Source organism: Lucilia sericata, unplaced genomic scaffold (assembly GCF_015586225.1).
Source record: "Lucilia sericata isolate MDLA Ls3-8-SP2 unplaced genomic scaffold, ASM1558622v1 Contig000104F_arrow, whole genome shotgun sequence".
Classification (NCBI taxonomy): Eukaryota; Metazoa; Arthropoda; class Insecta; order Diptera; family Calliphoridae; genus Lucilia; species Lucilia sericata.
The window spans coordinates 314,089-331,832 of NW_023994136.1; the positions used below are offsets into that span (position 1 = coordinate 314,089).

The following is a 17,744-nucleotide window of genomic DNA, read 5'->3' on the forward strand; positions in this document are numbered from 1 at the left end:
GGATAAATATATAAATATACATACATAAATATCTCATTCAGGTACATAAAAATTTGCCATAACTCAAAAAATAAAGTTACGAGGAATATTCAAATATTTAGACAAAATCAATATCAAAATTCATAAAATTTTCTGTGTGAACACACTGTTTTAACCTGATAATATATGATAGGTATAGGCCGCTTACATTCTAAAATCAATTATCGCCGATATACATTTTTGTTGACACAGGTCTCTGTAGTTCAAGCTAATAGAAAGAATACAGTCGAATTTGCCATCTTAAATTGTAAAAAAATACTTATTTTATTTATATTATGTCAAACGGTAGTCAGTTTTTAATTAAATTTAATGAAAAAATAATGAATATAATGATTGTGAGAGGATAAATTGCAAAGTTTTAGTATCTGCATATACATTGTATGTATATTTTTTTCGTTAGTTATTCACAGTTGGTTCATCACACATATACATAAACATCTATTGTGAATTATTCTTTTTCTCGTCACGTACACCAGTGTCATATTGTGTATACAGTAGACAAAAACATTTTGTAATCAAGCTGAACAAAGTTTTTTACTTAAATGTTTAGCAAATTGTAAAATTTTAATTTTGTCCATCGATAGCCTTAAAAAAGTAAAAATTTGAAATGTGAAAAACTTATATATTACGCTAAAACTCCATGTTTGTGACAACCCAGGTTCAGTGCTATTTAAATTAAAAACAAGTTCTTCAATTGAATGAAAATTAAATAATTGTTTGTATACATATTTAATGAATTCAACTATCTGTGTTTAATAAAAATGTTAAAATGTATTTTGGGAACTTTAATGAACAAAATATAGAACTTCATGGTAAAAGGACGATACAATTTTATACAAATTAATACATATTTGTATGTATGTCGGTAAGTAGTAAATCAATAAACATAAGTAAATTTTCTGCAATTTTTCTACGATTTCATTAGCAAAAATAGTGAAAAATCGATTTTGCAATTTTTCAAAGTAACAATTTTAATTTGCCGTTTTTTGTTGAATGCATTTCGCTTAATGTATACATTCATATCTATGTATATTGTGTAGTTTGCTGAAATTAATCTCATTAGACTTTTTTTTACATCTTATTCGATTTTTACAGTCTTCGATATTTTCACGTAGATCAATGTTGCCGTCTCGGTAGGTTACAGTAGGGATGCCAGAATTTATGAAAAACAAGTCCTCTTTTACATAGAGACTTTTTTCCTGGGCTTTTCTCAATTTTCTTTTAAAATGCCCTTCGTAAAATCTTGACATTTTGAAATAAAACAGAACAAATTATAATTTTAAAATTAGTGGCATTTGATAAACAAATTTATACTTTTACAACTGTAATTTTGTATTTTTAATGTTTAAATTTAAAGAAATTAAACAGTACTGTCATTATATTAAAATAAAATAACGGGATTTGTTCGAAAATTCGAATATCAAAAACGAGTAAGCTCAGTGGAAACACTTGAAGAGATTTACGCAAATCTAGTAGAGTTGCCATTTTAATAATTCTTAATTTATTGTTTTAAATATTTTATGATTATGTTACAAATTTTCATTATTTTTTTTTAATAATAAAGTATTTAATTTTTATCTTAATTCAGGAATATTTTAACAATTTGTTGATAAACAAGTAAGAGTGCTATATTCGGCTGTGCCGAATCTTATATACCCTTCACCATAGTGTATTTAAAAATTCATTTTCCCGACTATGTCATTATTATAGCAATAGCAAAACATAATGAACAACAACAACGCTAAACGAAATAAACCCACAAAAAAAAATACACAAGGCAGTAAAACCAACAGACATCCAAACATACGAAACGAAATACAGAAAAAAACAAAATACAGACAGACAGACAGATAGACGGACAGACGGACATGGCTTAATCGACTCTGCTATCTATAAGGATTCAGAATATATATACTTTATGGGGTCGGAAAATTATATTTTGGAAATTACAAACGGAATGACAAACTTATATATACCCTTCTCACGAAGGTGAAGTGTATAAAAAGGGATTTTCTAAAAGAGGGTTAATATGGCCCTATCCTTATAAATTTTGGTAGAGGGATTTACGTCTACATCAGTTATTTATGCAGGATATCATCGGGACATTAGTGTTTATAAGTGAATTTTGACCATCAAGTCATTTTTTGAAGGGGACTTTGTATGGGGGATAGGGTCATATGAGGCCTGATTATTACGAAAATCAGCAGTATCATTAAGACTTATATAAAACTAAGTTTTGCCGATTTTTGAAGTGATACAAGAACATTTAACATATTTATGAGCTCAGAAGCCCTATTCGGAGGGTACTGTTGTATGGGGGCTATACGACATAATGGACCGATTTTAATCATTTTATAGGCTTCGTATTTGGGTCAAAAGAAGAGTGTGTGCCCAATTCAGAAAATGATTCTGAGCCGATTGGTATAACTTAAGGTGGGTGTAGGACCAATATTTTTGGGTGTTACAAACGTCAGCACAAACGCAATACCCTCCCCACTATAATGGTATAGGGTATAAAAAATACATTTCATTTGGGACAATTTTGGGATAGAATGTCGACTTAAAAAAATAATATAGAATATAACTTCGAAACACGTAATTTTTTTTTAAGTATCGGCCCATAATTAATCATTAGATAGATAGATAGATAGATAGATAGATAGATAGATAGATAGATAGATAGATAGATAGATAGATAGATAGATAGATAGATAGATAGATAGATAGATAGATAGATAGATAGATAGATAGATAGATAGATAGATAGATAGATAGATAGATAGATAGATAGATAGATAGATAGATAGATAGATAGATAGAAAGATAGATAGATAGATAGATAGATAGCTAGATAGATAGATAGATAGATAGATAGATAGATAGATAGGTAGATAGATAGATAGATAGATAGATAGATAGATAGATAGATAGATAGATAGATAGATAGATAGATAGATAGATAGATAGATATCTATCTATCTATCTATCTATCTATCTATCTATCTATCTATCTATCTATCTATCTATCTATCTATCTATATATCTATCTATCTATCTATCTATCTATCTATCTATCTATCTATCTATCTATCAAACCAAATCTATTAACTCCACTTTCCTAATTTATTTTAGATAGATAGATAGATAGATAGATAGATAGATAGATAGATAGATAGATAGATAGATAGATAGATAGATAGATAGATAGATAGATAGATAGATAGATAGATAGATAGATATACCGGTATATAACTGGTTCACAAACCAAATCTATTAACTCCACTTTCCTAATTTATTTTATTTTTTAACTTAAAAGCATTATTTTATATTGTGTTAAACATACTTTTTCTAGTGTAATAATTCCTAACACTAACAAATTTTTTTAGCCGCTGAAAAATATTTTTTTTTGAACCATGTTTAAGTCCACACTTTTAATGTTTTTAAAGTTTTAGTCAAACAATTTTCCAAAACATTTCTTTATAAGCTAAAAATTACTACAATTTTGATCCATATTTCGATAAAAAGCGAAAATAATATGTCTCTTAAACACTCAAAAATCTTATTGTGGATCAAAATAATTCTAAAAAAATTATATTATTTTTTCCGCAATCAAATGAATTTTTGAGACTTATTTCGAAAATATTGCAGATAAAAATTTTGAACATTTGTACTGAGATCAGTACATTAACTGTCGGTCCACACTAGGAAACTATTTTTAGGAAACTTTTGATTTTGCGTGAGAGAGAAAGAGAAAGAAATATCATGCATCTCTCTCGCGGTACGGAGTTTCTCGTACTCCGAAACTCGCTTTGTTTTGTTATTCTTCTCATTCATACAAAAACAAATCAATGCAATAAACACGTAGTTTCTGAAACAAAAGTTTCTACATATGTGTAGAAACTCACATATGTATTTTTTTTATAAGAGGAGCACATCTAGGAGTTATTGCAGACATTATACGCGTTTACTTCAGTAAACTGATCTAAAATGATCCAAAATGGGGTGTAGGTCAGGAGATTGTGCTGCCCATTGAAGAATACAAGCTTTTGATGCATTCATTTGGGGTAAGTTTTTGGCCGTTTTAGTGTTGGAATACCTGAATAAGCGGCATATTTCAACCAAATAAAAATGACACTTTTATAGAAATTTCGAAAAATGTTCTCAGTTATTTGGTAAATAGGTTCAATACCAGAGTAGGAAAAGTCCTATGAATGAGGCCCCTCCATGCCACATAGCAGCTCTGCAATACTAAGGATTATGACAGGTATAAATTGGTCTCTTAACCGAGGACATTAAGTTCGGACTCAACGGTGAACATAATATTTTGCAATTTGGTTCCTATTTCGATTTGAAAAACTACAAAAAAGGAGTCATTTTACACTCCTTAATGAACTTAATCAATTCATGAAAGTCCTCTTTATTATAGGACTTTAATAAGTCAAATAAACAAGAATATTTTTCAAAAATAGTGTGCCTTCTTATAAAATCACGATATTTAGAACAGTGAAAAATTAAATGATTAGCATTACAGGAATTACACAAACAAGTATCATCAACCCCTATCATATATAAAAATTTTCTGTCATAAGCATAACCTAATAATAAACGATTCAAAGTATCATGTGAGAAACCTCGATACCAAGTGAGAAACCTCGGAAAAATTACGGATATGCTATCATTTTTTTTAAATTAATTTTAAAAGTTTCCATTAAGAAGTCGCTTTAGTTTTGACCAATACATATTGAATATGAATTCCTTTTGTGTCCTTAAGTCATATGTATACATTAAATCTTAGTATTTTTTCTACTTTTTTATAGTTTGCAAATATATTACTTATAAAACAAAACACAGTTATAAAATTTCTTCAGCGTGTAAAATTTTATGCACCATTCCATATACATACATATAATATTAGTTGCTTTAGTTGTGTCCACCAGTGTACGTATGTATTTATATGGGTATTTCCATAGTGATTTACATACATACATACATACATACTTATGTCGTAGGTTTTTATGAGATGAAAGGCCATGTCAGTTTTTCTATTTTTTACAAATTAAACTTTTTAATATTTTTTTCTTTAAATTAAAAAAATCTGAATTTCATTCATAAATTATTTCCATAAATGAAAATATGTACACTCCCGCTCACTTAAATAGGTTCGCTGTTTTGTTTACATTCAAATTAATTTTTTGCAAAAAAATAATGGACCCACTAGTAATATTAAAATTTTAAATAATAACATGATGTCTTAGGTATCACTAGTGAGACAAAAATTAGCGCAATAAATAAAAGCTGATTTTTAATAATTTTTTTTTCTAACATACTACGTTTTTTAGCTATATTTTTTGGCTCACTTGATTAGGTTCAGTCAGAATAATATCAATTTACTGCTGGCAGTGAGTAAAATCCATTCATATTCTAGAGTCTGTGAATATAGACAATATATTTTTTAACAAATAGGTTGCGGTAAGCCATTAACTAAAGAATAAAACGACAAAATTCAAGCGTTTTTGGAAACTGTCCAAAACCACAGGAATTTGGCAAAAATATTGGGCAAATTCAGAATGTTATTCGCAATTTTATAAGAAAACAGTTTGAATATTAAGAAAACATAAATGGAACTACATATAGAGTCAAAACAAAAGCGGACAGAAGAGATTTCATAAAATTTGCCTCCAAGTCAAGTGATTCTGTAGCAAAAATTAGAGAAAAATCATTATTTTTATAATCATTATTTTTATGATTTTTGAAATCTACCTGAGTCGTTTGCATAGCTGTTGAGGATGTGGGATGCAGTTGGGGGCAATTTCGTATAATGAAACTTGTGAGCTTAAATTCTTTTCATCTAGTAAGAATTGTAATAATTGTAATGCCATACTGGAAACAGTTTTTTTTTTCATATTTTCGGATATCTTTGAACCATTGTCGTGGATATTTCAAAAATATAATGCCCGATCCATACCGCCAGGCCTGTAAAAGGGTGGATTCGAAGCCAGAATGTAAAAATTTTGGAGTGACCTCCATAATCTTCTTACCTATTTATTATTGAAAATGTTTCGGATATTCTTTCTCGTAATGTGTATAGGTCGGGCAGACAGTATGACACAAAAGAAGCCTAAATTGAAGGAACTAAAAAGGCTTGGACTGAAATTTCCTTGCCATTACTTAAGAATCTTTATAACTCTATATCACCTCAAATTTTCGGAGTTATATCAAGTAACGGTGGATATGTTCCTTAGTAAATCTTTTCTAAAACCTTGTAAAAATGTTTTTAAATTAAAAAAGTTTCATGAAAAATGCAATTTGTTGTTGTTTTTGTCAATTAACGAACCTATTCAAATGTGACAAAAATTATTGTTTAAAATTGGTTATTAAGTATTGTACTAATATATGTCTACCTAGTGATATATAAAACATCATGGTATTAATTAAATTTATTTAATTTTAATATAACCAATATAACCAACGGCGGATATGTTCCTTAGTAAATCTTTTCTAAAACCTTGTAAAAATGTTTTTAAATTAGAAAAGTTTCATGAAAAATGCAATTTGTTGTTGTTTTTGTCAATTAAAGATGACGAACCTATTCAAATGTGCCAAAAATTATTGTTTAAAATCGGTTATTAAGTATTGTACTAATATATGTCTACCTAGTGATATATAAGACATCATGGTATTAATTAAATTTATTTAATTTTAATATAACCAATTAATCCATTATTTTTTTGTAAAAAATTTATTTGAATGTAAACAAAACAGTGAACCTATTTAAGTGAGCGGGAGTGTATGTAGATTTTTGTAATAATTTACATATCGAGTGATTATATTCAATTGTCGCTATCTCTCATTTTCAGAAAAATGAGGTTTTGATATGTCGTAGGTTTTTATGAGATGAAAGGGCAGTGTCAGTTTTTCTATTTTTTACAAATTAAACTTTTTTATATTTTTTTCTTTAATTTAAAAATATCTGAATTTCATTCATAAATTATTTCCGTAAATGAAAATATGTATGTAGATTTTTGTAATAATTTACATATCGAGGGATTATATTCAATTGTCGCTATCTCTCATTTGCAGAAAAATGAGATTTTGATAGCAAAATATGCAGCAAAAATTGCCAAAAAAAAATATTTTTTGCAATTTTATAGCATTTTGAAATTTCTGTATCTTAAAAAAAAATACTGCATGCAACACTTTCTATCTTTTCCTAAAAGTATCTTTAAAGCTATTATTTTGAACAATTTTCTGTTGTAAAACAAGATTTCTTAGTAATTTGGACATGCTTAACTCATATCCTTTATAATATTTAAAATCGAACCAATAGTTAATGCTCTTTAACCACATATAATTGAATTTGTACCAAAACATAATATTCTGTAGCTTTTTTAACAATTTGTTTTTTTTACGCAACTAAATTGCAAACAAATATTTTTATATTTCTATGAAAAACTCTCTATCTGTTGGTTGTATGAAAAATTTCGTAGGAAAAAAATATTCTATCTGTTATAAATTTCTTAATAATTTTGCAAATAATGCAAAATTTCAAATTATAATTGGATAAGGGTTTAAGATATAGTAGTAGAAAAATATTGTAGAAGAACAAATTTTAAAATCTTTACAAACTAGTGAGTGAAATAAGCTATTTTTTGCCCTCCTGAAAACTTGTTATTTGAGATAGAGACAACTGAATATAGTCAGTCCCTCTATATGTCTACATTTTTCGACTTTTAGTTTTTGTGTCACTGTAGACTTTTCGGTGTAAATTCTCATAAATTATAAGTATGTGCATACAAAATAAATATAAATAATAATAAATAAATAAATAATAATATTAACGCCATCTGGAATATTTTTTTACCTGTAAACAGTAATATATTTGTATTTATTTGTATGTATATGTACATAAAAATACGAAATTAATACCGTCTATTGTTCACAAAAATTCTTAAGTTCAATGATCTCTAATAGTTTCAAAAGACAGATGCTTCTTTTTTTCTGAGATCCTTTTTTAAGGATATGTATTCTTATTTGAATTTCATTTATATCCATAATATCATAGTGAATGAAACTTTATATCTTGTAAGAAATTATTCCATTTTCTCATGGAATATTGATACGGAAATCTTATAAATATCGTATATTGTTATGTCACGTATAGTTAAAGTTAAATTGCAACATTTCCTGTAATTTTAGTTTGTCATACAAACAAATATGTATGCTTACAGTAGTCAGGACAGGATCTTCGAGCTTACTGATATTGTATAAATGTGTCTCATGCAGTGGTTATCGATTAAGAGTAAATTGTCTGGTTCAAAATCTTTAAACAACCGTGCCATTGCATATTATGTGTTCCGATGCCACACTTTTTAAATGATTTTAGAGTAATTTCCATTTCATATTTCAAAATTAAAAACAATGTTTATGAAGTAGAAGTACCCTTATTTATCCTTTCAAATGAAATCAACAGCAGAACAGGGCAGTGCCTACAACAATTTTCTAAACAAATGTTTCTTCTACAAAAATAAAACTCAACGTTTGTCAATAATAACTGCCTAGATGATAAACAAAAAAATAATGTACACTAGTATTGTACTTTTCAAAATTTGAGTAAGGAATTATCCAGATGTCTTTAAAAAGTGTTTTCGAAATAATAATTCATACATGTATATATAGTAAGGAAATAGGTGTATGTGTGTGTGTGAGTTTTTTTTTTCAATAGATCTCATTGTGATATCCTTTCGACAGCAGTTGTAAATTGTTCATAGACTACAAATGTTTGTTTTTTGTTGTCTGCACATCTGGATGATTTTTATATGTATGTGTTTTTAAAATACAGAACATCGCCTTATGTTTATTTCTTGTAGTTTTAGGTCGCTGACATTAAGGAATTCACATTTAAAGAATTTATCATTAAATTGTTCACGTTTTCTTTTGACAGCATCCTCATGTTGTAGGGATCATAAAATTTTTCATTAGTATTTTCAAAATATTCGATGCAGATGTATTAGATTTTTAGAATCGGCAGGTGTGCATCGTAATGTTGAATAAAAATGTATTTTTAAACTTTGTTTTACTTAAACAGCTGACTATTTTGAAATCAGCTGTATTTTTTCTTTTTTGCATATTTTTATTTTTGTTATTAATTTGTTTATATTTTATTATTCTCTTTACAAAATTGGAACTACCACCACTTTCTGACAATGCCAGTAAAAATCTGTAAATATTTAGCTCTTCATCCACCATCACTTAATAAGGATTCCTCTGTTTCGTCATCATCCACCATTCATGTTGTGCATAACCTGGCACTTGCTCCACTTGCTAGTGATAACAAGCTCTTTGTAAGTTTATGTTTGAATCTTGGTGGTGTTATTTTCCTTTTATGTTTGGTTTATATCCGACGTAGTGCCTACGAAAAGGGGTGGAAAATAAACACGCATGTTTTCTAGGTGCAAGGACGTCTACTGTCCTTGAACCACTTGTTCATTAGCTAGAAAGTATTCATCCCCCCTTAAATTAGCCGGCTTTTTTGTCTAACCATTGCACCATTGTGTAATAATCTTCTCCGAAATTGCTATTGGTAAAACCCTTTTTTCATTAAAAAAAATTATGTATAATATCTAACTGTTCTCAAAATTTCTATAAAAACAGAATTTTAATTCAAAATTTCTCAAAACATATGTATTTTGAACTGCTTGAAAAGCGAACATGTTTTTAACTAAATGAAAATTGAAGCAATCATTTTGAAAAGGACATAAGTCCTTCTATTCAAACTTTTCAGGAGGAACAAAAATGCATTTGGTATAAAAGAAATTCTATGGTTCTAAAAAAGTTAAACATAGAAGTTGATAAACAAAAACACAAATAATTTTTTATTGAAACAATAAGTTATCATACAGATATTTTGAATTAAAATGTTTGGTGTTATAAAAACAATTTTGTGACTCGTTCCCTTTCGTAATAACCGGTTGCAACCACCGTTAGGCATACAGTGGTGGAAAAAATAATAGAATCTACCTTATTTTGTGATGAAATCAAAATTTTCCCAAATAATACACGATAGAATTTGATGAATTTTATCTTAAATAAAAATACCTTTTTTAATTGCAAAATACTGAAATATTGCTCGAAATTTGGGCCAAAAATCGGTGGATTACCATTAACTATAACTGGATCAAAAACTTTATCGTTATCTTCTCAAAAACTATTGGTTAAGAAATATTAGGTTATGTCCCCAATATAATACTTTGAATCGTTTCTATGTATTATTTTTTCCAACGCCAAATTTTTTAAATATGAATAAAATACGAAGGCCCTAGAATTTATATATCATATGAAAGTAGAGTAAAAGGTATTTTTATTTAAGATACAAATCATCAAATTCTAACATGTAGTTTTTGAGAAAATTTAGTTTTCTACACCAAATTATTTTCGTTTCTATTATTTTTTCCACCACTGCAGTACGATATGTACATACAGTGCACTGTATGTGCAACATATCGTTCAACATACGTGACCTATGCTGCCGGAATGATAAAAGTTATCTTAAGGTAATATAATTAATTCATTATTTAATATATTTGTATTATTGAATTATTTCCTCATTTTTTCATTCATCTGTAAAATACTAGCCAGAAAGCAGAGTTAGTCGGTGCCCAAACGTACATACATGTATGTATGTTATCACCTGCACTGCCCTATATGTATGATATTATGTATGGTTCTTCTCACATCAAAAATATTAAACGAAAATTTTAGACTTATAAACAACAATTGAGCTTGTTTACCTTACAGCGGTCGTATAAAACTTTGGTCTGTATACATACATATGTATGTAAATATGTTTGTATACAAATGTTACATACTATTCCTGTGCAATATCTTCGTCACTACTACTTCGCTTTCAGTATACATACTATGGGAAGGAATACTTTGCGGCATATATATGTATATGTAGATAAAAAAGTATAAAATAAATGTAGAGTTTACACTGGTAAACTACGAACATATGCATTCACGATACAATCAATGGATGTATGTGTGTATGTATAAAAATATACATACAAAATACATATTTATGTACATGTATAATACGAAGGATTTTAGAGTGTGCGCATTATTCGTGCGGTAAGTGTAATATTGTAAGTGTGTATTATCTATCCATACAAACATATAGATGTGCATATGTATATACGTTTTTATGTATGTTTTATCCTTTGTAAAATAGTAACAATATAATAAATAAAAAGCGGCAGCAATAATAATAAAATAAAGGGGACGCTTATTTTGTTCCTTTTTCATATATTTCTCCCTTCTATAGCTTTTTTCTTCAATAAATATTTCCTAAACACACACTCCTATGTTGTTTGGCATGAAGAACATTGAAAAGAAGGATTCTTTTGTATTTTGGGTATACACTTCGAGTATATAATTATGTAGAAGTATACATACATACATAAAACTTATATACGTCGTACATACTAGGAAATGAATGTTAATTTGAAATAACGAACTTTTAGTGGTGAAATATAAAGCTTTACATTTGTATTCCATGTATTTATTTACGTATGTATGTATATATGTATATGTATGTATGGATATTCGCTCATAAGACATCAAATGCAAAGTAGGTAATATGCATTTAGGCAAAAAAATACGATATTGCACCTAACGTTTTTCGATCACTTCGCAGAAATCATTAACAGATATACACTGGTTTCCCGGTTTAACGAATACTTAGTTTTGCGAATTCGCAATTTAACGAACGGATTAGTACGAATGAATGAGTAAATTTTGTACTCGATATAACGAATTTCAAAAAATTTTCTATAAAAAATAATACGGAGAGATCACTAAACTTCATTATTAACCAAAAGCAATAACCAGAGACGAGAAATTAAGAACGAAAAACAAAAAATTTTAAGTTTCTATCTAAAAAATAAAAAACACATGAGTTCAAAACAAAATATAATTGTATAAGTTCAAATACAAAATAACAAAAAAACAATAAACAATATTTATCGTAAAAGTTCAAAACTCTTTTGTTCTATAAAAAAAAATTTGAAAGAAAAAACTTTTCTTTTTGTACAAAAAAAGTTTTTTTTTTATCTATCCATCTCATCAAATATTGACGTCAGGACAAACATTTTGAAAAAGAGATGAACTAAATTTTCATTTTCGGTGGGAACATCAGCTACTTTAATTTTGGAGTCATTCTAATGTACATACATGTATGCACCAGTCTTTTTGTCTGTCACTTATCAGTCTTTTTGTCTGTCACTTATTAACGGTAAAATATTTTTTGTATATATATACATATGTACAATGTATTTGTGTAAGCTGAAAATAAAACTTTATATAAAACAAGGACACAGTCCTTCCCAGCAAAAAAAGGCGTGCAAAAAAAGTAGTAAATACATGGGTTCAACTGATAATGAACTGGTTCATATTTAGGTGAAACATGCATGATTTTAACATTAGCGTGTCATTGGCGTGCATGGGTTCGTATTTGGAAAAATAGTTCGGCATTAAAATGAGTGCTTACAACCAATGAACATCCGATGATTCTCAAGCGAATTTTCATTGGTGCACTATATTTATTTTAAAATGCATTATTAAAGGTATTACGAATTAATTATTAATATTTAAATTAATATTTTAGCATGATATTGATAAAAATTAAATGTGATAACAAAATAAAACAAATTTTGAATTGCATTAAAATTCATTCGAAGTAAAAATACCCATTATAATTTAAAATCAGTCAGTCAAATGGACTTAATATTACTAATTTAACAAATATTAAATACAAAAATCTAATAAAATTAATGTTATTTTTAAATTTGTTGTATGAAATGCACGTTTCCTTTAAATTCTAAGAGTATACCAAATTATAGTGATATATTACAGTTCCTATAGTAGAGTTACATGAGTGAATTGGGTGCAATTTTTCATGCCTTCACTTATGACAAATTTATTAGAATTTAGGCATGTATTTAGAACGCATTAAATTGAATACGTACTAAAGAAATCATGAAAATATCCCTTCTTCTTGAACAACTTCAAAATTTTTTTGCTGGGTTGTTATTAATATTTTTGTTCTTTGTTCATAAATGACGTTTTATAAACTGAGCAATAAAAACTCCAATTTTTTTATTCTCTCTTCAGAGAGATATTTATCAAAAATTACATAAAAGTTATTATCCTAATGTATGTATATACATACATATGTGTATACATATATACGTATACATAAGAATATAAAGTTAGCTTAGTACACAAACGTGACTGAAAAAGTAACAAAACGTAATAACTTTACTTGTTTTTTATATTTTTAATATTTGTAAACTCAGTTTTCTTCTTTGATGTCTCGTTTTTCCTATACCAGTTATGAAACGCACGTTTGCGTACTAAGCTAACGATATGCTAAACGTAAAAGTTTTTAAAGTTGATAATCGGTTATCCTACTTATTTTTTATACTTAAAAAAATATTTATAAAAGAAATATTATATAGATACATACATATCGTCATATGAAATCCAAAAAGCCCTAAGTTACAAAAAAAATCAAAATCGACTTTTTGATTGGTTATGATGCATGTTCCTGCTAAATTTTACACTCCTAAAATTAAAATCAACGTCCCTATTAAAGAAATTCTAAAAGGTTTTGTTCTAAAATTACCTTAAAATTCATGAAAATTTTAAGATTCTTTTGAATTTTTAACTTCGAAACTGAAATGTTATAAGTTGGCATCAAATAAAACAAAAATGGCACTTTTAGCGAATCCTTGTAATTTAGAGATTATTATAAAATCTTTATGAAAACAACAAAGCCTTATCCCTTTCATGTTTCGGCCTATTTCACCAATTTGAATTTGAATTTAGTTTTTTAATGTAACTTACGCCCTTTTGGGTTTCAAAAAAAAAAAAAACAAATTCTCAAGGGCGTAAGTTTCATATCTTCGTAAGTAAAACAAAAATCGCAAATTTTTCTTCAAATAATAATTTGTCAATAAGAAATAAGCTTAACTTGAGAAAATGTTGAACATTTTTGGTTTATTTATAATTTTAGACGGTTTTTTGCTTCTCCTGAAAAATTTGTTCAATGTAACTTAGGGCTTTTTGGATTTCATATGACGATATGTACATATGTATATACAGTCAAACCCGTTTATAACGAACTCCTAGGGACCAGTAATATTTATTCGTTATAAGTGAAGTTCATAATAAGACGGGTGAAGTTTTTGTAAATCCACAAATAAAGTGTAACATTCCGCAATTAAATGAATATGAATTATAAACAAATTTAATTAACAAACTATTAACAAATTTGATTTTTTAAGCAAAGCCATGATACAACCATAGAATTATTTTATTATTGTTTTATTATGAAGCAAAGCTAAATAGTATATGATTTCAATGCATACTTTTTGAAATTCGTTATAATAAAACTGGTATGAAATTGTTCTTGAGGGACTGAAATGATATTTCGTTTTATCCGAGTTCTTTATAACAGATGTATTTAAGATAGTTCGTAATAACCTAGTTTGACTGTATGTACATAAGTATATAAAGTATGTAGTCAGCGGAAGCTCAAGTTTTACAACATTTTGCCTTATATTTCCCGATTAACAAGATCTATTTCAATGTCTTTTCGTAAGTTTGTTTATAGTTGGTCTACTTTTTGAAAGCAAGTTTAGCTAGTAATACTACTAATTATATAATTTTGTTTATACATACATACATATGTATGTATGTACATATAATAATATTTTTATAGAGGATTGATCCTGTTTTGTGCCTGAGTTTATTTATGAGATGGTGTAGTTTTCATTGCAAGCCTTATAAAATAATGTTTGGTTGACCACTAAGCGCAATAAATAAGAAGTGTAAACATTAGAGTAGTTCAGTAATGTACAAATTAGTCCATTTATCTCATACTTCTTTCTATATACGGTGGGTGAACAATTATAGTAACGGCTATATCTTCTTGAGAAAATTTTAACCAAAAACTACTCATTAGAATTTCATGATTAATATCTCAAATTAAGTATACTTACATCCATTATTTAAATTTTATACATCATATTTCTCATTTGTATTTAAATTAATCGGATTTTGCAAACATTTTGAAAATATTTAATTATAAATTACGTTTTAAATATAAAAATACTATTCTGTATAAAGTTGTCAGAAGTTTAAGTTTTGCACATGATAGTTTTTGTCACATTATGATAAACATTGTTAGTTAATTTGTATTGAAAACATTTTAAAAATGAGTGTGGAATGGGACACCGTAGATTATCTAATAAATATATAACAAACATGTGAAATTTCTAAGCGAGTAACAATTTTAATTTTATTAGAAAATTGGACAACATGAATACACTTTTGCTCACCACTGTATTTGGAAATTATAATGTTTGGTAATGGAAAGAATGGGAAAGAATAATGATAATTTTTAATTATAAAATTACTTTTTATATTTTTTCATAAGTTGTTATATTATTTTTTTATGTTAAACATTTGTTGTCAAAGAATAATTATTTCGAAAAATTTGTAATGCAATATAACTAAATGTCCTTTTTGCTCACATTTGTCTACGTTTTTTGTCATATACATACAAAAGTTTTTATTTTTTCTCTATACTTACTTGGAGATACTATGTTCAATTTTACTAAAACCTAAAAGGATACTGACCATTAACGCTCACATCCTGTATTCAGAATTGTAAGAAAGAGAAAATATGAATATACATACACAAATGTGCCAATGTAATAGTGTGTGCGTGACTGTTTATTTGTCTTCCTCTTTAGGTCCTTATTCGTTTAAAACACACTCTCCTAATGTGACGCTAGGATTTTAAATTTTAGTTTACTCTCAGATCTCAGGCACGTAGCTTCGTTACACGAAACGCAAAAAATATTATTTTGACTATCAAACGTGTCTTGCTGATTTTATTTCTGAAGTGCGCATTATACAATATTCTCTTAGTCATTCTATATATTTAAAATACGATATACATACAAAAAATTAAAAAGGATTCTAAATTTTTTTCAAATGTTGCAGGACAACATATAAATTAAACAACGAACAAAACTAAAAATATGCCAAAGATTCAAATAAAAAATAAAAATAATTAAAACAATTTAATTACATACTATCAAACGTAGTTAATTAGTTGTGCAATAAATTGAAAATAGTGAAAAATCATGTGTTTTAACGTCGAATATTTTTGGAAATGGTTGTAAATTTTAAAGCACTGCCATATACATGGAACATGTAAATTTTTGTGTATTTCTGATTAAAAAATATATTTCACATAAAAACAACAAAATAATAAAAAAAAATATTTAATACTTATGTGCAATAAATAACAACCGAAACTGGATACATCAACGGAATATTTCATTGAATGCAAACGAATCTTAAGGATATACATTACTTTCCCAAACTACAAGTTGTGAGTGATTATTAAAGTTTTTGACTATGAAAGTCTACATATCTTTATTAATTATTACTAACCGCTTTTCTTAAATAAGTCCCTTTATTTACGCAGTAGTTCCTTTTATTATGAGTGCTGTCACCATTTATAACAACATTTTCAGTTAAAAAAATTACAAAACTTAATATACATTTAAATTATTTTGCGTGTAAAGCAAATTCATAACTAAAGGTCTGATTTTATAAAAGAAAACGACAAACGTTTAAAAAATGTATGGGAAATTCAAATTTTAAAAAAATTTCCAATATTTCTTCATATTTTTTTTTTTACTTTAATGCGAGCTTTGTTTTATAAAATGAGGTTATAAACTATAACAAAAAATAAACTTAATATATAAAGAATTTAATTTTTATCAGCATTTAAAATGGTGGCAACACTAATTTCTATATCTATCTATTTATAATCTGTATCCTTGTTTTAATGTCCTGTTTTTTATATTTTTTTGCATTATTTTCCTCTTTATCTTCTCATGGTATATGCGAATTATTTTCTTTCGTTTCCTTTTGTGTTTCATTTTATGTAGAATATGTATGTATATGTCTGTGTTATATACATACATATGCATTTGTGTGTGTTTATTTTATTATTTTTTTTTTTTTGTTATACTCTTCGAACAACCGGGTGGTTGGGTACAGTTTTCTGCGTAGCAAATTATATTTTTAATAATATTGTGTACGCTGTTGTATATGCATGTGTACATATACATACATACATATGTATGTATGTGTGTAATGTTAGTTTTGTTATTTAACGGTTAAATGAAATTTCCACCATTTTCTCTTGATTTTTATTGGTGATGAATATTTGAATTTTTGTCAATACTTTCAAATGAATCATTCACAAAATATAAAAGAAAATAAAAGAAGCAACATCGTTCTTGTTAGTTTTGCCGTAATTTTCAACGTTTGAAAGATTTTTAGGTTATTCTAAACTTACTTGAATCATCCAAAAAAAAAAACTTTTTATTTAGTGCTACTCAGATTTTAGGCATATTAGGTTTTACTTTACAGACAACTGCATACAGTGTCTCACATAAGTATAGAAAAAATAAGAATATTTTTGCGAAATGTCTGAAATGACTCTTTTTGGGTTTTTCCCCATTTTCTTGGAAACCATTAATGATTTTTTATTACTTGTATCTTGTATTTCGTAAAAATAATAAAAATTAATAAAATTTCATTAAAAAAATGAAATATTATTA

The 17,744-nt window shown here is 27.1% G+C and overlaps 1 protein-coding gene across 6 annotated transcripts in view; it reads left to right on the forward strand.

The window, feature by feature from the left end:
* Positions 1–210: 210 nt before the first annotated feature.
* Positions 211–17,744, forward strand: part of LOC119600122 (serine-rich adhesin for platelets-like) — a 33,114-nt gene continuing 15,580 nt past the window's right edge. For 3 of the 6 annotated variants that reach the window (XM_037950193.1, XM_037950196.1, XM_037950198.1), the window contains exon 1: positions 211–904. The gene's annotated coding sequence lies outside the window, so the exon portion shown is untranslated. The remainder of the gene's footprint in view (positions 905–17,744) is intronic. The other 3 variants (XM_037950194.1, XM_037950195.1, XM_037950197.1) reach the window with 3 other exon arrangements.